The sequence below is a fragment of the Pteropus medius genome, unplaced genomic scaffold (genome assembly GCF_902729225.1).
Source record: "Pteropus medius unplaced genomic scaffold, Ma_sr-lr_union100, whole genome shotgun sequence".
Taxonomy (NCBI): domain Eukaryota; kingdom Metazoa; phylum Chordata; class Mammalia; order Chiroptera; family Pteropodidae; genus Pteropus; species Pteropus medius.
In genome coordinates, this window is record NW_024349803.1 from 20,593,143 (window position 1) to 20,617,027 (window position 23,885).

General features: G+C 46.0%; 1 protein-coding gene across 10 annotated transcripts in view; it reads left to right on the plus strand.

Moving 5' to 3' along the window:
• Nucleotides 1-23,885, plus strand: part of DAG1 (dystroglycan 1) — a 54,677-nt gene that overhangs the window by 9,167 nt on the left and 21,625 nt on the right. The window contains exon 2 of one of the 10 annotated variants that reach the window (XM_039837747.1): nt 13,435-13,527. The exons of the other annotated variants lie outside the window; for them this stretch is intronic. The gene's annotated coding sequence lies outside the window, so the exon portion shown is untranslated. The remainder of the gene's footprint in view (nt 1-13,434; nt 13,528-23,885) is intronic. 10 annotated transcript variants of the gene reach the window in all.

Genomic DNA, 23,885 nt, shown 5'->3' on the forward strand with positions numbered 1-23,885 from the left:
GCTTCTCTTAAAACCAGATAGGTAGACTTTGGAATGGTCCTGGAATTGTTCTTGATTTTTGGAGTAAAAATTCTATTCTTTCCATGTGTATAGTAAAAATTCTATTCTTTCCATGATGCTTCAGCATGTATGATTTCTTTGTCTTCTGAGGAAGTGTCTTTTGAACGGAGCCACCGGCTCTTGCTCTTCCCTGGGTGTTTGCTTTCCTCCTACCTTTTTTATTGTTTTATTACAGTAGAAAAATATTGACTATTTTATTGTTCTGCCTGAGCAGAGTTATACGTTTCTTTCTCTGTTGTAGGGTTCAAAGTAGTGTTTTGTTTTTATCAAATAAAGGAATAAAACATAGTGCCATTCTGAGCTCACGCTGCAAATGCCAGCATTTGTTATAAGATGGTATTGAGTTTTCTGAAGGAGAACTCTTCTGACAGTGCCCGGTCCTACTATGATATTTTGGATCCTGACTTCCCAAGAGGTGAGGTCTACCCACTGAAGGCCCTGCCCTGGCTTTTTGACAAGACAGGCAAGAGTTTTGGCACAGGTGTGACGAGGTTGGACAATGAAAACACCGAGTGCCCTCAGCAGTAGAAATTTGGGCCTGAGGAAGGAACCTGTCTGAGGTACTGAGTCCCGTGAGACCGCTCCCATCCTAATGTGGCCTTAAGCAAAGCCCTTGATCTCTCTCCCTCAGTAAAATTAGGACAGAATATCATCCCCATAGGTGGCCGAGTAGGAAATAAAGCCTCTCCAGTAACATGCCCTGCTCCTCTCTATGACTGCTACTTATTATCACATCTATCCTTTTCCTGGTATAAACTGAGAGTCTCATATTTAATAAAGGCTGGACATATTTCTTTGGCTGAGTGACGGGTTCAGGGGTGGTTTTTATTGTTTTATAATTATGTACGTGATAGATTATTTTACATATACCACGTATTTTATTAAAAAAAAAAAACCAAAAAAAACTTAGACACGAGCCCGTTGGTACCTCTGAGAAAGCAGCTCTAGCTGGACTGCTTGCTCACCTGTGGAGCTTTGAGTCCTCTGGTATCTTACTGGGATGGGTGGTCCTTGGAGGCCCCTGGCCCTGGCAAGATGAGTAAAGGACTAAAATAGTTTGAGGACGAAGGTCTGTGTTTTGATTTTTAAGGAATTTCTTTGGAGAGTCTCTGGTGTGCCCAGGTTTGCTTTCTTGCACCTCAGCACGTAAGTGGGAGGAGCGCAGACCGATGGATAGGCAGTGTTGCCATGTGAGTTCAATGACTGGAAGTGCTTCGTTTTCTTTTTTTGAAAAATGTTTGTTTATGTTTGAGTTATTAACAGCAGTACATGCCTGGTGTGAAAAGCTCTTGGCTTTCACATGGTGACACATACACTTATTTTTTTCCCCATGTGGCCCTCTGATTTTCTAACTGGAAAACTTATACAAAGCTTTGACTTTTCAGCCAACAGATGCATTTTAAGAGACCTGGAGTGAGTGAGTGCGCCTGGTCGAATGTTGGGTGGCAGCAGATTCTTTTCCTGGGACATGTAATTCAGCTGAGCTATAGGGTCGGAACTCTTTAGAACAAGAATCTTAAGATTTTTTGTTGTTGCCGTTAATAGGATGAACTTAATATGGAACGCCTGAACCTTGCTCTGTAAGGTCAGCATCCGCCCTGGAAACCTGAACTGTTTGGGGCTTCCTTGACTCTTGAAGGGACACATGGAGCACAGAGCTTCGGGGTGTGAGGAGGATGAGGGTACAGGCACTGAGCCCAAACTCTGAGCAGAGAACAATTGTCCTAAAGACAGAAATTGGATTCTGGCCTCCAGGTGACAAAGACACTCTTTTGATTCTGTGTTGCGAGGGTGTGGGGAGCTGCCTCTGGTTTCCAGGTGATTTCCAGATAATGGAGGCATTTGATTTTTGAACTTCGTGTTAGAGGCCAATGAGAGTAGGGCAGTTGGCTAGTACCAGATAAGAAAATGACACCTTACCAGCAGAGAGGAGCTTAAAATAAAGCTCTAAATGCTCCCCGGAAACCCTCTGATAGGGCAGAGAGGAAGCGGGGCCCCTAGGGCGTATCCCAGCCCAAGTGGTCCTGGGCAGTGTAGAACAGGCGTCCGTCCGGAGGAGGGCGCTGGATGGGAGCCAATTCTCAGTAGAACAGACAAACCCTGGTGTGGAAGCAGGTTGTTTCTGTTGCAGGGACTCCAGACTCCTTGTCATTGGGGGGAGATTATTGACCTTGGCAGTTTTGTTTCAGACTTGGATCTGGGGTGGAAAAAGCCGGACCTGGTGGCGCACGTAGTGATGTCCCTGTTCCCTCGCTCTTCTGCTCATGTAGGTTGTCCGATGCACAGAAACGTTACACGCGTGAGAGGTTATGGGTGACTGGATTAAGATTGTACTTTTTGTGTGTATGTGTATATATATATTTTTTTAAATTGTCAGGTCCTTTTCTAAGTGCTTTTCATGCATTAGCCCACCTAATGAATCTGTATTTCTAATTGGAAAAAATTAAAGAAAAAAGGAATTTGATCAAGGAAGTGTTAAAGATTAGATACTGACTATTAAGCAGCCTTCCAAGTTAGGCTCGCCTGTGGACTAAGGAGGGGATTGTCAGCTGACACCCAGTGGGCAGGCCCTGTTGGCATTGGGTGTCAGTTTTTTGTTCATTCATCAGATAGTTTTTGAGTCACTGTCATGTCCTAGGCACTTTGCTAACTGGTGATGGATGAGATGGGTATGGGCCCTGCCCCTGCCCTGATCAGGCAAAAGAGGGGGGAGGAGTGAATATTAATTTACTTCAGTTGGTATTTTTCAGAAGAAAGTGTGGTTTGGAGAGGCCGAGGGTCCCGCCCTTGGCAAGTGACCACAGGCACTGTGCCTCTGATTCATCCTAAGGAGGAGTGGGGAGGGGGCGAGGTGAAGGGTCAGGGAGAGGATCTAGGAGAGCTGGTAGGCAGTTCTAGATGATTTTCAAAGCCAAGCTGACATTTGGTTGCACACAAATGTGTCTGTGACCTATCGAGCCATTTTCTGTCTCTGATGCCATGCCTTAGGTGATTCTGGTGGGGCCTGCAAGAGGGGTTTTCAGGGACTGGTCAGAGTAAATCATGGCAACCTTTTTAATTTAATGATGATTTGGATGAGGGTGTATGGGGTGGGGGAATGGACTTTGGGGGATAATTGCAGGAAGAGATGGGAGGGGGATTAGAGAAGGTGAACTCTGGAAAGGGGAGCGGTGGGAGAAGATAACTCAGTGAGTGGAGGAACTTTGCTGGGTTTGCTCTGTTAATCCCCAAGTCAGCTGGAAGAGATAGGAGGCAAGGGGTTACTGGCTGGGGATAGTGAAGGGTGGGACTTGAGGCCACAGTGGGGCCAACTCAGCTAGTGGTTGGGATAGGTGGTGGGTATAGAGACTCTGGCCAGTCCTGAGATGATGGAGTTGTGGTGGGTAGAGCGCCAGCCTCTGGACAGAAGCGGAGGCGGTGAGGTGGGACTAGCCCAGAGTTGCGGAATGCTGGAGCCTAAGAGGCCGTGTGTGCACTTAACCCGGGGAGCAAGTTAAAACCCTTCAGGGTGTGGGAGTCGGGAAAGTCTGCACTGGAGACAGTAATGACTAAAGGGGACACATTGGGATTTGGGGGCACCCAGTTTAAAAAAAAAAATGCTTTTCCTCTATCTCTGGGAACCAGTTGAAAGATGGATAAAGGAATCATGCGGGTGGGCACAGGACCAGGCCATTGGGGGTTCTTAATGCTGAACCCCAGAATCAAAGAGAGGCACCCACCCAGTGGACTGCGGGGCCACCCTCTTGTTCACCATTCCTGGCTGAGTTCTTTTCCTGCGCGTGCTGCTTTGCAAAGTCTCCAGGGCTGGGTTTATGTTTAGTTCATCTAATTTTAAAAAATATATTTTTAGACCTTAAAAAGACTTTACTAGTATAAAATAAAACACAAACAAGACACTCCCCCTCAAAAAAAAGTATAGTTTAGTGAATTAGAAGGTCAAGAAATAGCTTCGTTGGCCCCAGAAGAGGCCTTTCCGTGGGCCCCATCCCTGCCACAGCCCCCTCCTTCCTTCTAAAAATGACCCCCATCCTGTCTTCCTATATCCATTTCTTTAAGTTTCTTTATGATTTTAGCTCCCAAATGTGCATTCTTAGGCACTGTATAGTTTTGTCCATTTTATTTTATTTACTTCCTTTATTTACTTTTATTTTATTTTATTTTTTAGGCAAGGCAACCTTTGGATGACCTCACAGATTGCAAGGACCTTGTCAGCTTACAATTCCTTATTTTTTATTTTTTACGCCTACGGCACCTGGTCTTCCTAAGTGGTCTCCCTAGTTTTGTCCATTTATAAACTCGGTATATCCTTTAAATCTCTTTACGGTTCCCCCCCTCAATCCTCCTTCCTCACAGTTACCTGCTGAAGAACCTGGGCCCTTAGACCTATGGAGTCTCCTACAGTCCGGATGGAGCAGATTGTGTCTCAGGGTGCAGTTCAGCTGTTCTCCTTATTTTCTGTGAATTGACAGCTGGATCCCGAGGCTTGATCAGCTTCAGGCTCCGTCCATTTGACAAGGCTGGGTGGTTTGGGTCTTTCTTCCAGAGTGCTGCTTTCCCATCGTTCCACACTTTGCTTAGAGCAGGTACCCAGAGCACCACATCTCAGCTCAGCCCAGCTCAGCCTCTTGGTGGCTCTTTAGTCCTTGTCAAACTAGTCTCGCCAGCCTCCCAGCAAGGAAAAGCCCAGATGTCTCCTCTTGCTCAGTTCTCTGTGATGGGTTCACAGTGCTCTCCCCCTCTCGGACCCTCCCTACTTCCTTCACATTGTTCTCTCTCCTGATTCTCAACTCCCTTGTCTCATTATCTATCCCTTATCTCGTCCCCTCTCTTCAACTTCCTTTCTTTCTGCGTTCTGATAGGAGAAAGGTTGTTTGAGGCTTAGGAGGGATTCTTGTCCTGCTTGATTGCTCACCGCCTGGGGGACTATGGAAGCCTCAGTTTATCCATCTGTAAAATGAAGTTGTTGGTCTGACGATTTAAATGGTTGCCTAAAAAAACTCTGTCTTAGGAGTATTGTGTTTTACAGATTTTCTCTGTGTTTGAAAGCTATTTTAGAAGATTTTCCCGCTTCTCCGTGTAGGGCACAACTTGAGCAGTAGGGAAATGGAGAAGTGAGTAGGGCTTAGCTGGAATCTAGTCTTTCCCTGTGTCTGCACCATCCGGCAGGGTGGGCTGGGTGGATAGTGGAAGGTTCTGTGGGCTGTGGTTGTGCCCTCCCTGCTCCATCTCAAGCTCTGGGATAGAGGCTTGCCTTACAGAATAGGGAGGTGTAGCAGCTGCCAGTGCTGCTGCCATGCTGGCAGGTGGCTGAAGATGTGGGCGTGTGGAGGGCCACAGTATTGCTTCAGTGTGACAGTAGGCCCAGGCCCGAGGCCCAGGAACTTGTCAGCTGGTTGTGGCTTTCTTGTGTTCAAGCCTCACTCCAGTTTACCCCAGAATTTGATGGGCAGCCGAAGCCTATGTCTGGTGACTGTGCTTACCTCAGAGACAGAGCTGCTGCATCCACTGTTGCTGTGAGGATCTAGTGGGGAAGGGCTGTGCTGATGACAGGCCTTTACCTGTGTATATACCAAGCCTTTTGTCCAGGTGGGGCTTGCCCAGGAGAAGAGGTGTCATGTAATGTACCAGGATTTATCTGGCCTTTCCCCAGTGCTGGTTCACTTAGCAGGTGCTTGTGGTGTTTTTGTTTGCTGTGTTGTTATTTCATATATTTAAATTTTCATTTATTTTATACCTAAATAATTTCGAAGCCAAGTAAATTCAGATTTTTTTGCATCTTGTATGTCCTCTAAGGTTACTTAGGTCCAAGGAGTTAGACCAGTTTTTGTTTTCTTGTTTTGAATCCAAGTTTTGTGAGGACCGTCCTTTAAGGAGGAGAATGTAAGGAATTCCAGACTCAGGGAGGCGTGGGGTGTGCTGGAGGAGGGCTGGCGAGGCTGCTGGGCACTGCTGGGAGCTGCCCCAGGGAGTGTCAGGTGGCCAGCAGCAGGCATGGCAGTGAGGGGAGTGCTGAATCTCCTGTGTGAGAGATCTCAACCACTGCACTGAAACCTGAATTTCTCAGAATTTGGTGAAGTCAAGACCACAAGCATGGCTAGCTGCTTAGGAGGTGAAGCGGAAGTTAAAACCGTGTTTTCTGGTGTTGGCTGCTCTGGTGTTCTTTGATGTTTGTGATCAGCTAGCAGTCGGGGTCAATAGAGGGAGTTCCTGCTCTCACCTCAGGTATTGGCAGGTAGCAGGCAGGTTAGCAAACCCCGATCAAAATGATCCCAGGCCAGAGCTGAGTTTTCTTATTCTTTAGCCTTTAAAAATCTACTCTTTTATAAATAAAGATGTTTCACTGAATCCCCTGATAACTAGTAGTGTTTGATTTTTTTGACCTCGCTATTTTTTTAAAAATCGAAGTATAATTTACATATATCAAAATATGTAAATGTACATTGCAACTCAATGCATTTACTCTCATGTCTCTGACATCCAGGTCGTTCTATGTAGTGATTTGTTCTCTTTTGTTGTTGTTTAGATTTCTCATGTAAATATACCAGTTTACTGCTTTTCCTGTTTTCGACATTTGGGTTGTTCCAGGTTTTGACCATCGTGAATGATACTGACATGAATGTTTTTGTCCATGTTTTCTGGGTATATACCTAAGAGTGAATTGGGAGATATATTTGATGTTTTAATTAGTGGGGACTTTGTTTATGTGCCTCTTGTTGTGTTTTATTTTTGAACTTTTTGTTAGGGAGAATTTCAAGCACACCCAAAGACAGACTAGTGCAGTGGATCCCATGTGCCTGTTACCAGCCCCGACACCACCAACCAGTGGCCACTCTTGGCCCATTCATACTCTCAACCACTGCCCTACCCCATGTTATTTTGAAGCATGTCTCAGACCTGTCATTTCGTCCATCAATAGTTTATCATGCGTATCTCTAGAAGGTGATGTAACCACAACATCTGCTGAGGGGCTTCATGCTCCATCTTTCAGGCCCTAGTGTTCTTTTCCGGGAGTTTGTATCATGGTCCGTATGGTGGGATGTGGCTCCCAGTCCTGTTACTCCTCATCTTGGTGGAGTTGCTTAGGTCACCTGGTTTTTCCAGGAAGCTTTTGAACCAGGAACCAGCTTGGTATATATAGAGTTGGGAGGGTCGTCTTAGGAACATCAGTCGCTATTGTGGGCACCGCTTTCTGTTGGGCTATTGTTCATGTGTGCAAGTTAGGCTGATCTGGAAGAAAGATGAGAGTAGATTGGTCAGTATTCTGTTCTTAGGCACACGGCTGCCTGTCCCAGTTGGCTACACTGGCCTGGCATAGATGCTTCTTTCCCCAGTGCCCCAAGAGTCTGGTGGGTGCCACCTCCAGGACAGCTGGATCCAGCATTCCTCCCCAGCCCTCCCCCTCTGTTGAAGGACAACAGGCATCAAACATAGACTCCTTGGAAAGGTTGAAATTTTTCAGAATAGCAAGGCTGCAGTATAAAGATTAGACTCAGGAGCCCCCAGCTTTGTCCTCCTTGTGCTCAGCGCTCACATCTGTTTTCCCACTGCGCTGAGCCCAGAGTTCTAGGGCGAGCCGGGAGGATTGGTCTAGGAAAGCAACAATAGGAACAAAGAACCCCACGGATACCTTATTACTTGGAATAATTAGCCCATAAATTCTCCATAGCAATTTTCCTCTGAGGTAGTCAAGTTTGAGTAGAAAAACACAGGACCATGTTTTGATTCATAAGTCGTCTGGATACTCACCCTCCCACATTCTCATGCCGCCTAACTATGACGTACCATCACTCCCAGTTTGAATTATGACCCCGCCGCCCACCAGGCCATTAATCAAACAGTATGAGAGGGACAAACGGCCATCTCCTGCTGTTTCACCCTGTCTCTCACCTTCCTTCCTCTTCTACCTCATGTCATTAAATGAAGGAGTTTGACGGTAACTCAATTTAGTGAAAGTAAGAGAAAAGTCACATATTTCGGTGGGTAAGGTAAGGACCAGACAGCTGATGGCATCATTGTGAGGCTTAATGTGTATCTTCTGAGTCGTGACTGGGAATCTGAGAGAAACCCTGGCTTCAGGCTGCTGGATCTGCGTTAGCTCTGGGACATCCGAACTTGGTGATGGTCTGGTTGGTGTGTTTTCCTCTAGGAGGGACAGTTCCTGGGAAGGGAAAATGAAACTATTTTTAATCTTAAGCAAACATAGCCAGTGTAGTAATTTCAGGCCCCAGTGTTTAACATTTTCTTCCATTATAACCCATCACTTTTAAAAACAATGTTCTTTTTTTGTGTATTTTGTCTTTGTAGTGTTTCTGGAGGAAAATGCTTTTAAAATGCTCTCGTTTCTCCTTACAAACTTGGAGGGCTTGTGGGCGTGGCAGGCTCAGTGTTTTGAATCATGCAGTCTGGGGGTTTTGTGCCTAGAATGCTAGTTGAGCAAGTGCTGGGCGTGAGGTGTAAGTAGTGGGGTTAGGGTCACGTAGGCTGTCACAGTTTATTTACAGAGTCATCGGCTGACTTTGCCTCACAGCTGTTGATGGGAATCCCTGCTCACCAGGGAAGAATTGAGGTCCTGAGAGGAGAGGCAGACCGTGCCCCATGTTCCTTTTTCCTACCACTTATTTTCTTTCTATTTTATATTTTCGTTAACTTCAAGCTTACAGAATAATTTCAAGAATAGTAAAAGGAATTTTACTATTCTTAAATACTCGAGTCACCATTTGTTACATTTTTCTTTGTTCACTTTGTCATTCTTGCTTTTCTATCTATTCTTTTCTTTCTATATTTTTTCTGCTGAACTATCTATGAGTAATTGGCAAACATTATACCCCTTTATTTCTAAATACTTAATTGTGTATTTCCTAAGAACAAAAACATTCTCTTATGTAACCACAGTACGTCTATCAATATGAGGAAATTTAACATTGGTATATCATCTGATCTACAGTCCATATCCAGATAGCCTCTGTTGTCGCAGTAGCATATTTGATAGCCCCATGTGAGTTGGCATGAGATACTGGTTTGTCCTGGTTTGTTCTCAAGATCAGCTCTGGTTAAGGAGGTGCCTAGCAGTTTCTCTGTTGTAAAGTTGCCGTTTTTCCCATTGCAATTAATAAATAATTTATGAGGAGACACTTTGAGGCTTTGTAAATATCCTGTTCCTCTTCAAACTTTGACCCTCCACTTTCAGCATCTAGTGATACTTTTAAGACCTATTCCATCTGTATTAGGTGTCATCTTACTCTAAGAAGAGTTTTCTTCCCTAATTATTCATTGGTTTATTTATGTTAGTTCTTACTGATAACTTGTTCAATCAACTTGTGATTATTCTAGTCATTATTCATTTTGAAGCCCAGAGTGTCCCACTTGTGGCCACTGTGAGCCCTCTCAGGCTGGCTTCTGTGTTCTTTTGACATGTCCCAAACATTGTTTGAGCACTCCTGACTTTTTGGTGCAGTGAGATATTCTAGGCACCATGCCCCATCCTGGCATCAGCCTTTTCTACAAGGAGCTTTGATTCCTTTTAGTTGAAGTGGCACTTAGAAACCAAGATACAGATGCGTGTCACGTATTTTTATTTATTGAAAGTCTTTTAAAATAAGTATAATTTTGTATTCAGTTACTTAACCATGTTGCCATTGAATAAAGGGGTTTCACGAGTGTCCAGTTCTTTTGTTATAAGTGAAACAGATGACACAGATATTAGCAGAGAAAGATGGACTTTAGCAGCAAAATAAAAGGAGACCCTGCCTGCTCAAAGAATTTATTTCTACTTAATTGGTAGAGAAATTCTCAGAACCATTGAGCTGATTTCTAAAGAGGAAGGATATACTTGCATGTCAATGCCAGGGACCCTTGCTCTGGGCTGTGGACTGCACGAAGCCCGGCTCCATGAGGCAGTGCCCATGACTCTGTTGTCAGAGCTTTGAAGTCAGGGCACATTATCCCTCGAGGCAGTGGAGCAGGGTGCCCTTGTGTTTGAGGTGGTCTTTGACATAGCTTTCCCTCGGGTGGGTGCGCGGGCCATGGGAAGATGTGGGTCTGACCTGTGTCCTCCGTGTGCCGTCGTTAGACTATGTGAGCAAATCAGATCTGGCTCCTGCTGTCACTATTCTGAGACTTTAGTGGCGAAGGAAAGGCATAATGGAGAGCTAATCGGATAATGGAGGGCCGAGTTGGGCAGGTTTCCTGAAGAAGCGGCATTTAGCGGGTGGGGAGCCAGAGGGTGAGAGGTAGTTAACAGATGCTTGTGAGTACTTTTTTGTGAGCCAGGCAGTGAGAGTAGACCCGATCCATAGACAGTTGTCATGAGCTGCCTGGAACACAAGGACTATGGGATGGCAGTTGTGGCTCGAGCAAGTTACCTGGTGAACCGGCTTCATGTCCTGGCTCTGCCTCTTAGTTGGTGTGGACCTCATATTTTCCACGTCATAAAGGAGGCATTAGCTGTTCAGCAGGGTCGCTGTTATCCAGGGTCTCTGTCTTAAAGGATTGCAGCATCCAGAACATGATACTCCTCGTTATGGCCGTTGAGTGCAGGGTAAACCATAGTCATTGAAAGAGACAGTCTCTATGGAGTGCTTAGTCTGTGCAGGCATTGGGCTGAATGGCTGAAATATCACCTTCCTGATAGCGGACCTGTGGGGTCAGTGACAGCATGGTTGCCAATTCACTGATGAGAAAACAAGTGTGAGCACCACCTGGAGGCCAACTTCAGATGCCTGGGCTCATGCCCCAGTCGGAGTGGAGCCAGGGACTGCCACAGCCGCTCCCACCCGAGAAGGGCTGGGGCCAGGAAGACGGGAGGGAGAACTCCAGTGTTGCTCCTGGGTGTTCCATGAGGTGCGAGTGCTGACTCTGAGTGGCACTGATGTATTTTGTGATGGGGCCAGGACATCTGGGAGAAACGTTGTAGAGAATCAGGGACTGTGGGTCTGAGGCTCGGGTGAGAATTTCAGTACAGGTATCCTTGCCCTGGTGGGACTGATCGGGTATGTTGGATCGAAGGTAAGTCCCTGCATTTTCGAGCCCTTTTCCTCAGCTGCACGCCAGTTGTCACTTCCTTCGGTACCTGCTGTCCTTGTAGACTGGGCCCCGAAGCACGCTGTCCACCTCCCGTTTTGCTTCAGAGCTGCTGTGTCTTTTAGAGCAGGGTTTACAGTTGGTTGGAATCTGCGCCCTCACTCAATGACATGAGAATCTCTGGGGCAGGACTCAGGCATCAGCTTCCTAAGTCCCTTGCCTAGATAACTAATGGACAGCCAGAGTCTAGAGCCACTGCTCCAGAGCTTAGCGGACCTTGTATCCGTAGTCGAAGTAAGAAACCTAGCCTGACTCACAGAGGCAGAACTGGGCAGAAGGTGCCCATAAACCTACCCATTAAACAGACCAAAGCTCCTTCAAGGAAGGTGTTCATGTGGAAGCAAGCCTTAAGTGGTTTGGGTGGCCAGTGCATCAGAAAGGGGTGCCTTCTGCTTCCCCCTTCCTGGGAATTCTCATGCCTGGCACTGAAAATGTCTAGCTCGTTTTGAAGTGATAAAGCAAAGGCAAGGAATGAACTTGGGTATGTATAGTGCCACATTTGAGGGAAAACATCGATATGTGTCAACTCACCAAGTATTTGCTGAGCATTTTTCCATTGATTGGGTGGATGGAGTAGGAGTCAGCTTTGCAGGTTAAGTGGAGACGATCGTGCTGTCGAATACCTGCAGCTCTGCGTTCAGGACCGCGTGCTGTGGAGTGGGCTCAATGGCCTGCTTGGCTAGAAGGAAGAGCACTCCTGGACTAGACTGGCGAAGAAGGTAGGGCAGCCTCAGAGGAGCAGGGATGGGAACCTAGTTCTGAAGAGAAGCAGACTGAGGGTTCAGTAAGACATCTCTGCGCTGGGCAGTGATGCAGCATCCCAGCTTGTGGAAAAGTGGAGCCCACAGCAGAGTGACCAGAGGCCAGTGTACACTCTCTCTGGTCTTTGACCTATTTGAACTTGACTGGAAGGCTAGGTCTTAGCCCACATCTTTGGGTGGTGACAGTGGGCCCATCTCCCAGGGAAGGCCAAGGGAAAGCAGGTGTCTGCATGGACCCTCCTGCGCCCTCCCCTCCCAGTGCTCTGGGGTGGAAGACTGGGGAGTGAAGGTCGCACTCTGGGGCCTTGGCTTTCCCTGACTGCTGCTGACCTATAGTTTTCCACCCTGGCCAGGCCCTGCTGTCTAGCCCCCGTTGATCCAGCCTGAGCCCAGGACCCAGGCAAATTTGACCCTGTTTGAGCCCTCAGGGGACACCCAATCTAGTAGGGAAAGTTTTTATTGAGAAACAAGATAAGCTTGTGTTTCTTGAGACCTTAATCCTCTAAATAATGGCCAACATTTTCATTTTTATGATGTTCTCCATTTGTGGAGAGATTGAAACACACATAGAATCTAGTTGGAATTAAAGAGTAGATGGGGGAAGGTAGGATGGTGTCTGATACTGAGTAGGTGGTCAAAATTTGTGAATAAAAATCATTAAGGAAATATATAATTCCTATTGTGTGTCTCTTTGTTAGAGCAAGGAGCTTATGGAAATAGAAAAGCAATTATTGCAGAAGCAAACAGTAGGTATTTTCGTAATATTTATCCAGTGTCTTTTCTCCAAAGACTGAGACAAACACCATGTATCATTATTTAATTTGCCATTTGCCTGTTATCTCCGTTCATGCTGCTGATCATTGTAGCTGGTGTTATTTCATTCCATCTTTGCCTAGAAAACAAGGTTTCTGAGAACAGACTTGCTTTGTGGTAAAATAATTTTCTTTTTAAATCCTGTTTGCAAAAAAAAAAAATCGTTATTGCTCTGTTGTACCTGCTGTCCTGCTGTCGCTCTGCTCCCTGGTGTGCTGAGATCTCTGATAGTCACCGACCTCTCGCCTGTCCCATACCCAGAGGACAGCCACAGCTGAGATTCTGTTGGGCAGGCCCATTGCTTTCCTGTCGAAGGGTAGATGGAGTTAGAACATGTTCACTCTCCTTCAGAATGTTTTAGAAATGATTTCTATAAAGCCTCCTGTGTCTAGGCCCATGACAAGTGCGGTGTACTCGCCATTGACGGGTCTTGGTGCCCAGGTGCTGCAGCATCACCCAGCAGAACATGAGGCTCAGGGAAGTACCCAGTACCAGACAGGTGCACACTGGTCTTATGTGAGGCGCTTGCCGAGTCTCAAATGCCCCTGGAGGCCTTGTCACTTCCTTGGCCCCATGACCAGTGTTAAATTTAATACTTAGTGGTTAGTCTATAAAAGCAAAAGATAACTCAGATCCCTGGATGCATTGCAAGTATTTTGAAAAACATCTGTAAACTTTCAACTGGCTGACTTTGAATTAACTGCAGTTGTTTACTTTGCAGAGCTGACCCTCCCAGAAGCCGCTGCTCAAGTTCACAGCCACACTAAACCTTGTGGTGTGAGAGGTGGAGACTCTGGTGTCAAGAGTGTGTCAGGTGACTTCCTGCTCCTTAGCCCTAATGCAAGGGAGAGTTGAAGTGATTTTTTGAGGTGCCTGTGAATTATGAGTTTATAAAGATAGCTTGATTAAAAAAAAGTCTCCAGCTCTCTAGATAAATGTTAGTGATAACTAGCGAATTTGCTGTATTTTTAGTTCTTGTCCCAAAGAAGTCTGGATTTTCTCTAATCATTTGCCGAATATAGCTGGTAATGGTCTATGGCTGGCAGAGGACCGGAGGGCTCTCCCTCCCTTGGGATGAGAAGCATCTCCCAGGCGCCTGTGGCTCGCTGTTTGCTCCCTCGCCAGTTATGAGATAGGTTGATGGTAGGACACCTGCTTGGGTTGTAACAGTCAGCCAGATCCCAGAAGGGATTCTACAGAGGGATCTACAAAGGGTGAGTGAAGACTACTGTTTCTGTGACTGTTTTCTCAACCAGGTAAGAAATATTTCAAGCCCAGCCTGTCTCACCGTATGAGGATGGACAAGTTGGTGAGGGTGCGGGGGCATCCTCCCCGGTCCCTGTGGGTTGCCACCCTGACTGTCTTGTCTCTGCATCTCCCACTCTCCTATACAGAATCTTCTCGAGTGACAGCCAGGTAGAGGGACAGATACAGGGACAGAGGCCAAATCCTGTTCTATCAGTCAAGCTCTACAGGGCAGCTTAGTCTGGGAAGATAGAATCACAGCTCTGTGTAGTGTACTCATGCTGTCTTTTGCCTGTGACCTCTCTGCCTTCCTGTCATTTTACTGGCCAGGGAAGTTCTGAGAGGTCAGGCGGTGGCTATCCCCAAGGCTCTGAGAGGACGCTTGTGGGGAGGACTGTGTTGCCATGAAATTCCTCACAGTGTCACCCTTATCTCTGCGTGAGGTAAATGCAAAGCGGAGCTTCCTGACCCGTGATTAGGTCTGTTCGCAGGCCCACAGAACTTTTAAGATTCATTGGGCAATTTTCTACAAAGAGAAGACATAAAATAAATTTTCCATGTACAAAAGAGGTCCTTTAAATAGTTAGCTCCCAGCAAGAATGATTTACATAGAGACTGGGAAGGGCAGGGCACCTATGTGCTCGAGTTAGAAGCCAGCTGAAGATTGATGGGAAATGAAGATAAAGCAACTGAAGAATTAAGCTGTGGGCTGGTGCGATCTCTGTCCACATGGGCTGTGGGAGCCCATTCGTGCCTGAAAGTGTCTCAGCTTGGAAATTCAGATCCCAGCTCTGTTTGGAAAAAAACCAATACCTTCTATGCATCGGGATTCTGGCTGCCACTGAAAAATACTTCCTTTCTCCCCATTCTTGGGAATATGTAAATTATAGCCACACCCTTTTGGTAAGACAAGGATGTCTTGCGTTTGTCCTTCCCTGATTCCTTTTTGCTTTTAATTTTTAATCCTTGGATTCTAAAATGCAAGAATTAATTTCCAAATAATTACTCCTGAGTGGAGACCCATCTGTTCCTTTGTGCCAAGGGAATGATCAAAGCCTGTAGAAAGAGGAAGTAGAGGCAGAGGGAGGTGAGGACAAAGATGTCTTCAGTCATGTTAACCTGGTCTAACTCCACCGTGGCAGAGGCGGGCGGCTAGGAATCTCCTGGAGTGTCGAGGAGGGAAGACACTCGGTGGTAATGGGTTTTCTCTGTCTTCCTTGGGGTAGAGATGCCTGAACTGGACACAGTTCTCTAACTTTGTGCTATGGTCCTTGAGCAGCCCAGCATCCTCTGCTGGGGAAGGCCAGCCATGTGGGAGCTGATGGGATCTGGCCTGCGAGCTTTACCTTCACCAGTTCACTGGGAACTGGCGCGCTCAGGTGCCACTCTAGGCAAGCATGAGGTCAGGCGTGGCTTTGCAGAACAGCATTCCCAGAAGTCTGCAAGGCCATCTTCTGGCTGCTTCCCTCCAGCCTTTGGAAGCACACCCCTAAAACCTACCAGGGAGGTTTGCGATTATTTAGATTTTGTAGCTGTGGCAAGGCCGAGGTAGGTAGAAGTGCCAATTAGAGCCATATGTGGGAGGGAAGGAATTCTGCTAGGGAGAAAGTCTGAGCAAAGGGAGTGGATACTAGTTGTGTCTTGTCCTTTAAACGAGGTTTGTTGATCTGTAAATTTCTGGCATGATTGAAATGTTCTTGATGGTTGAGCCTTGAGAATATGGCCAAAAGCAGGTCACAGCTTTAAACACTGAAAATTGAAGTATTTGCCTAGAAAAGCATTCAGTACAGTGGTACCTTACAGTGAAGGTGCAGGAACTCACAGTCACCAGCAGCCGGGGCACCCCTGTTTGGCTTCTGAGGCCCACATTGTTAGGCTGCTGGATGTGCTGGGGAGAGGGACCTGAGTAGGGAGCCGGGAGTGGCTGGGGCCACCCTGACATTTCATCTCACTCCCCAGTTTTGGAGTCTGATTAGCCAAGTAGGTCAGGAAGGCCAGCAGTCAGCACACTTTTTCTAAATTTAATTCATCGAAGTCAGATTAGCATATTAGTTTTGAGCTACAGCACTTATTTTTAATCTTTTGTAGTAGAATGTAAAATATATCAGAAAGCTTAGCTTTTAACGTCAAAGTGTGAAATCAGGTGATTACTGCTTTTGTGTTTAGTTAATCATTTCTGGGATTTAGAGGAAACCTTTTCTTTCCTTGTACTCCGATGGCTGCTGGGGGAGACAGTAGCAGAGCAGTGCTGCCCAGACCCCTGCAGTGACCTCTTCTCCCTCCCGCCCCGCCCCCAGGCAGCCCTTCTCATCCCGCCTTGGCAGGGACAGACATTGACCGGCCTCCCTCACAGTGTAGTTCCCCTCTGCCTTTCTGCTGAGATGAGGAGGTGGCTGCATAGCTAGGGGAGTTTGGGGAGTCAGAATGCAACTTTCAGTTCCCTGTAAGCACCTACTTGGAAAATGTCTGTTTGTAATATATAAGGACTTAGTTTATGACCTCTTGTGTTTTATTTCATAATATATATAAGTCTTAATTGAATGTTTTTATGTGAAATTTGGGAAGATGACATGCATCACAAAAAAAGCTTCACACCTAACACAGGGTAGGGAGTCTGTAAATACGCATTGAAGTGTTAATTATTGTTGGGCTGTCTTGAGATAATTGTAATTTACTTTAATTGGGTTATTAGATGCCACATGGGTAAGCGGATGTGGTAATTCATTCCCACTTGGATTCTGCTGAGTCTGACCGCCTACCTCTCGCTCTTGCTCCCCCGCCTCCACTCCCCTCCCGGTCCAGCTGCTGCAGCCAGATGGACAGACCTGGGCCTTGTCTTTAGGCTCAGTGTACACTTTTCTGTCCTCAGTGCCCTGCCTGGGCATCGAAGATGAAAAGACTAGACCTAAACCTTATGTTTTCCTGAAGTCTAATTGGTGTGACTCTGAGTAATGTTTTCTAAAAACATATTTATTTATAATTGTGGGAAAATGACATAAAATTTACCATCTTAACTACAAAAAAAATTTTTAATTATGGAAAAAGCACATAACATAAAATTTACCATCTTAACCATTTTTCAGTGTGCAGTTTAGTCGTGAGTAATGTTTAACAGCAGCATATGGAGTTCACTGGAGTGTAGAAGGAACTGATTTTCAGTGAGTTTTATCACATAAGATGTTAAAAATCTACCCAGGTTAAAAACCACGGTCCAGTGGAGTTTAGCCCTGGGTTTTGAACCTTGTTTTTCTTCCCTTTCACCAGGGTGGGTTATACCTGAATGAGTTTGTACCCAGGTATTAAACCTTTGCTTCCTTCCTGCCTTTGTTGAAAAAACCCAACCACCATCAGCAGAAACCACTGCCCTTCCTGGACCTCTGCTTTTAGTATCTGTGATAAGTGAGAATTTGCAAGAGTTTTTCAAATGACGAAAGTGTTCAAAGTAGCTTTTCTGTTTGATAGACTGTGTAGCTCTTGCTTCTCAGAGGTGGTAATTTTTTTCTCCCACATGTTTTTACTTTTAAATCTCTTGCTGCGTATGTGACCCTTGACTCCCTCGGTGAACTGCTCAGCTCGCTGCTGGTGTCCTGACGGGGCTGCCCCCACTGCTTTGGTGATGGTCCCGCAGTGCACAGGCCAGGCAGCAGCTTGCCTCACGTTGGGGAAACCTCACCTGCCTCCTGAGCTGTCAGTGATTTGAGGGTGACACCTTGAATCTTCCCCAGTGACTTGGCTTAACACTTTCCTCTTCCTATTCCAAGACGTGAAAAAGGCCTGTTTTTAACTCAAAGAGGAATCGGCCTGTCTTTTTGGTATTCGGAGCCCAAATAAACAATGACTTCACACTATTGTTTCCCATTGTGTTGAGCACATCCTGTTGGCCGTCAGATGGAGCAGTTTTAAATTGGGTAACCTTCCAGAATGTCACTGTTAGACTGACAGTTAACACTTCTGAGTGTCTGGACAAAAGCTTTGTCCTAGATGGACCCGAAAGTGGTTGTTTCAGTTTAGTTTTTGCTTTTGACTTTTGAAAACCATTTAAAACAGGAACATGGAATTTTATTATTTTTAGTTTGGTTTTTAAAAGAAAATCTCATTTTCCTTAAATGTTTTAATTACCGTGGCAAATGGTAGCAATGTGACAGTTTAAGCATTATTTTTAGATAACATAGCTGTTGGAGAGTGGGGTTTCCTGGGAGCGGTGGGGTGGGCTGCCTCTACCTCATTTGTATGGTTAATAACGGGTTGAATCTCACAACTTTTCCTTCATTCCTGGAAAGTAAACACTAGTAGGGGGCTGTTCTTTCAGAGTTTTTAGTTAAGATATCTTAACGTTTCAGTCTCTGTTTTTACGCACATGAGGAAACATTACGTTTACTATGAGTTGAGTCGGTGCCACGCGTGCATTTGTTCCTCGCATTTACTGACTGAGCCTCCTGTGTGTGGGGGGTGCACCTATTAGCTCTGAGGAGGCAGCCTGGACGCAGCAGAGCTGCTTCGCTCCTAGGGCTAGGATTCCAGAGGAATCTTCTAGTTCCAGGGACCCAACGCTCTCTGGACAGAGGACAGAGTAGGGTCACAAGGCCTGTGCCTCATGGGCATAGACTCTACTCATGCAGGGCACGTGTTTCAGTCGCATATAGCTAGGGATTAGTGTTGGTGACAGGGTGTCTGTCTTGCTGAACTCTGTCTTGATTCCCTAGTTATGTCCTTGCTAACTGATGTAGTAAACTTTAAATAAACCTGCCTCCAGGGCAGATTTTATGTATTTTGGTTCACAAAGGATACCACCTGTTAGGCGCTGCTGAAAATGGTGACTTTTTACTTCTGCCTGTCCCTGGAGAGACCCCGCGTCAGTGTAGCAGAGCGGAAGCATGGGCATGGCTGCTGGCACATGCAGGGGTCTGCTGGCTCCTCCCCCAGCCAGCTCCCCTGTCCTTTCATTGTTCAAAGGTATGCCAGGAGCCTGGTGGAGTCTCCTGCTCAGATTCTTCCTCTAGCCCCAGCCAGCTTTCTGTGGAAGTGCCACCCGTATGGTGCTGTTAGGTGCTGAGCGTACACCTGGTCGGGGCGGTGGGGGGTATCCAGGGTACCGTGGGCACTCTTCCCTGGTGCTGGTGGCTCTTGGGGGAGGAACACAAACTTTTACTTAGAGAAGAGGGACAGGGCAGCCTGAGTGACACTCCAGGACAGCAGTGTCCTGGCTTTGCATGTTCTCACACTTGGATTGTTTCTCTCCCCCGGGGGTGGAATGTCTGGGACTAAGGGACGGAACTGCTGCCTGGCAGCTCTGTCCGTTGCTCACGTTGTATGCCGTGGCTGCTGAGCATGTGTTCAGAGAGCCAGGGGCTTCGCCGAGGCTCTGGGAACGACTCTCTTTACAGAGTTGGGTTTCACTGCGGTCTGGGACAGTGAGCTCAGACTGGGTGGTGGGCACTACACTGAGTGGTGGGTACTGGCACAGTTAAGTGACTTAGCCATTCCCACTATTCACCTCTTAGGAGAATAGCCTCGGCAGCTCCTGTCAGCTGGCCAGTGCTGAGTTCAGCTGAGATATATTCTCGGGCTGCACTTCCTGGTGTTCCAGAGGCTGATGTCAGTGTGCGTGTGCAGTGTTTACCGGCTGTGTTAGGAAGACTGAGTGACTCTGGCCTTAGTCTTCCTCTGGTTCCTGAGCACCTTCTCCTCTCACCATGTTCTGTGTGACTGTGGTTGAGAATTACCTCTCTTTGGGCCTTGGTCCCTGCAAAATGAGGCGGAGGATCTCTTCAGTGCCTCCATCTCTGAATGACCAAGTATGTGAGTATGTCCCTTCTGGAGGGACGTCCCAATATGGATGTGCGGGTGCAGCCTGCCAAGTTCCTAGCACGGGGAGGCATGACCCTTGCTTATAGGAAGCCAGCATCAGAAAGGCTGCTTTTTGCCAAGATCTTTTCTCCCCAGAGCATGGAAAGCAGTTGGAGTTCTGCCTGGGACATCACCCGCTTGCTAAATGCAGAGCTCTTAGTCATGAAGCAGATAGCCTGTGTCGTCACGTGTCTGCAGATAGCAGACAGCTTATGTTCTGGTAGGACAGGGTGTGTCTCATACTGTTGCTGTTTTCAGATGAGCTGAGAATTTTTAAATGGAGAATCAGATCAGAAAAGTAAAAGACCAACTGGATCTAATAAGTAGAAAAATAAGTAAACTGAAGAGTAAAGACACAGGAAGAAGTTAAAAAAAGTCCTTTATCCTCCGCAGTCATTCATTAGGTGTGCGTTTGGCACTGTGTGTGTGCTTGGCATATGTCACTAATTGCAACAGGTGTGTCCCTGCCTTTGCACAATTTACCACCCTTCCAACGAGTCTTGTGGGGTGTTGGTTCAGCTGAGCCATTTACTAAATGAGAATTAAAATGTGTAAGAAAGGACAAGGCCATTAAAGGAAGCACTCTGAAAACTCCGAAGTTATACTTAAGATAGCATAAAATAAAAGACCTAGAAAAAAATTTTAATTAAATGATGAAATAAGCCATAAAAGGGAGAGACTGGAAGCTATATAAAGACAGAGAAGAGTTCAAATAAAAACCTTAAACTTGGGCCCCTTGATAGGGATCTGAGGAGGAGACCTCTACCCAGAGTACAGTGAACACTGGGTGTTGAGGAGTTGGGGTGTTCCCTTCCTTACCTTTCCTGGGAGAGGACCCTGCAGAGGTCACTGGGAACTGATGCCCATAGGACCTTTGTCATTTGGTGTCCCCATGGAGAAGTATGGCACTTAAAATTGCTGGCAAGTCAGTGGTGAGCAAAAGTGACCCAGCCATCCACCGATGGCAGGGAGGAAATGTTCCCATTGAGGAATGGGTCTGAAGTCCCATGAGAGCTGCCTGGTCACATGTGACCTTACAGTGGAACAAGGTAGTGGAAACAGAAAGCAGGACAGTGTTATACCTGTTACCGCATTGGCGAGAGGGTGGGATCATGCCACAAGATAGAACATCCTCATTCACTTCCCAAGGCAGGTGAATTTCAAATCCTGTCTCATACGTTTGTAGAGCCGCTCCATGTGTTTTTCTGATCCCTCAGGGAGTTAACATTGTCCTAGAACTGGGGTGCATACAGACCGTTCTCATGGGGGATCATGTAGACCTGAGTGACATGAGCACAAAGAGATAGAGGTGGACAGAGATGAGGGTGATAAGTGCGGTAGGCTCGGGGCAGAGCAGGAGCCCCACAGGCTGGGATCTGGATTTTAGATGCCATTCAGAAAATGCCAGACACACGCATGAGGACAGGGCTTTTCAGTCCGGAGAGGGTGGTGAACAAGATGCAGAGAGGTGAAATAGGAAGGAGGGGCTGGGCGTTTCCGGGTTTTTATTCTTTTGAGATCACAGGACTCAGCCAAGCTCTTTACCTTCATGTGTTTCAAGTACTCGTCGGAGAACATAGACTAACGTTATGCAGAACCTGAGGGTCTGCCACCCAGCTTTGTCATACCTTAATGTTCTGTATTTTCGTCATATCCTATTTTAGGATTAAAGCGGTTCTAAATTTGGAGACCCTTGTGATCCCCTTGTTTTTCCTTTGCCCTGTCGTCCAGCTTCAGGTGAGGGTCAGTGACCATGATCCTGGGTTTGGTGTTTATGGTTGCACGAATGATTTTATTTATATACATATGAATATATAAACATTTTACAGAAATGATATTAATATATTTGTGCAATGGGCTCTTTATGCTAAACATTTTTTGAGAGTTACTGATTTTGGTTCCTATAATTTTAGTTCATTTTAACTGCCTGCAGAGTTCCATGACGTGAGGACTGTACCCTCTTGGTGCTGTCTCTGGTTGACGGACAGCTTTCTGATGTTACAGTGAACAAACATACTTGCCCTGTCTTTCTATGTAGGTGTGTGCCTAGGAGTGAAAGGGCCCAGCTGGGCTCTTGAATCCTCTCCAGGAGGTTGGACCAGCCCACACCCCCGCCAGTAGCCACGAACTTCCTTCCCCTCAGTGATGTCACATTTGAACATGTCTGCCCATTCTGACTGGTATGAAAAGGTTTTCCATGTTGCCTTAATTTTCTTTTCCCTGACTACTAGGGAGTTTGAGCAGATACCTTGTTGTATGTTTACTACTAGTCAGAGGGTGTGTGTGTGTGTGTGTGTGTGTGTGTGTGTGTGTGTGTGAATGAATTACCTGTTATCTCTTTTGTCTTCAGCCCATTTTTATTGTTTTGGAGCACTCGATGCATTTTGATAGGGATTCTTTAGCCGTCATATGCATTGAAAAAGCTTTCTCCCAGGCTGTGGTTGGCCCTTTTTACTTTCTGTATGGTGTCCTTTATTGCACAGAAATTGAAAATTCTGATTCCAATGTCTTTTATTTTTTTTTGCTTCAAGATTTAGGAAAAAATGTTTGAGATAATTGTGGATTCACATGCAGCTGTGAAAAATAATATGGAGATATACTGTGTATCATTTAACCGGTCTCCCCGCCGTGGCAACATCTTACAAACCTATAATACGATCTTGATACAGTCAAAATACAGAACATTTTCATCACCACGAGGATCCCTCAGTTGCCCTTTGTAGCTACACTTACTTCCCTTATGCCCTAATCTCTGGTAACCAGTAACCTGTTCTCTATTTCTATCATTTTGTAACTTCAAGAATGTTATAAAAATTAAGTCACATAGTATGCAACCTTTTGGGATTAGCATTTTTCACGCAGCATAATTCCCTTGAGATTCATCCAAGTTGTTGAGTGTGTCAGTAGTTGATTCTTTTTTATTGCTCATTAGCATTCCATGGTGTGGATGTACCACAGTTTGTCCAGCCCTTCTTCCATTGAAGGACATCTGGGTTGCACCATATGTTGAAGAAGCTATTTTTCCTCCATCAAATTGCTTTTGTACCTTTGTGAAAAATCAGTTTGGCATTCTTGTGTCGGCCTTTTTCTGGATTCTTTGTTTTGTTGCATTGTGTTTACCCTCCACCAGCACAGTCTTTGATTACTGTAGCGAACTAAATCTTGTTATTAGGTAGAATGAGTCCTCTTTATTCTTTTTCAAAATTGTTTTTGGCTATTGTGTCAAGAAGCCATAGCTGATATATTAAGAATATGCCGATTATGACCTGTCGAATGAGGGGCGCAAGCCGCCCACCTGGGGTCAGCAGGCAGCTCCCTTGGTATGTGAGCTTCCATTTTGGGCAAGTGAAAAACCATGGGGTCATTTTGATTGAAGGTGCAGCTCCAGTATACTCACACAGAGGAAGTGGAGTGATGAAATTTATTATTTACAGATCCCAGAAATGGGGTTGGGGGACGGTGGGGGCCGAAGGAAGGACAGTCCTTTCTCCCAGGTTATCAGCGAGCAGGAGATAGAGAGCAGGGTAGCAAGCACCTGCCACTCTAAGGTGGCTGGAGGGGAGGTCACTACGTGGGCTCAACTCTACGAGGTTATTTTAAAAGGCGCCTGGGGAAAAGCAAAGTGGGAACTTACTGTGAGAGTCCGAGCTCCGGTCCTTATCTAAACGTCCAGATTCTTGGTGTGAGAAGGTTATCATACTGTAAAATGCCTAAGCAGCAACTCAAAATAGTTGTTTTTCCCATAACAGCTATTCTAGTTCCTTTGCCTTACCATATAAATTTTAGAATAATCTTGTCTATATCTACACAAATCTTGCTGGGACTTTAATAGGAATTGTATTAAACCTTGAATTAGTTTTCTGGGGCTGTTGTAAAAAATTACCACAAACTTAGTGGCCTCGAATAATGTACACATTATTCTGTCACAGTTCTGGAGAACTAAAGTCCAAAATCAAGGTGTTGGCAAGGGCCGTGCTTTCTCTGTGAGCTCTAGGGAAGAATCCATCCGTTGTCTCTTCCAGCTTCTGGTGGCCGCTGGCATTCCTCGCCTAGTGGCCACATTACTGCAAGCTCTGCCTC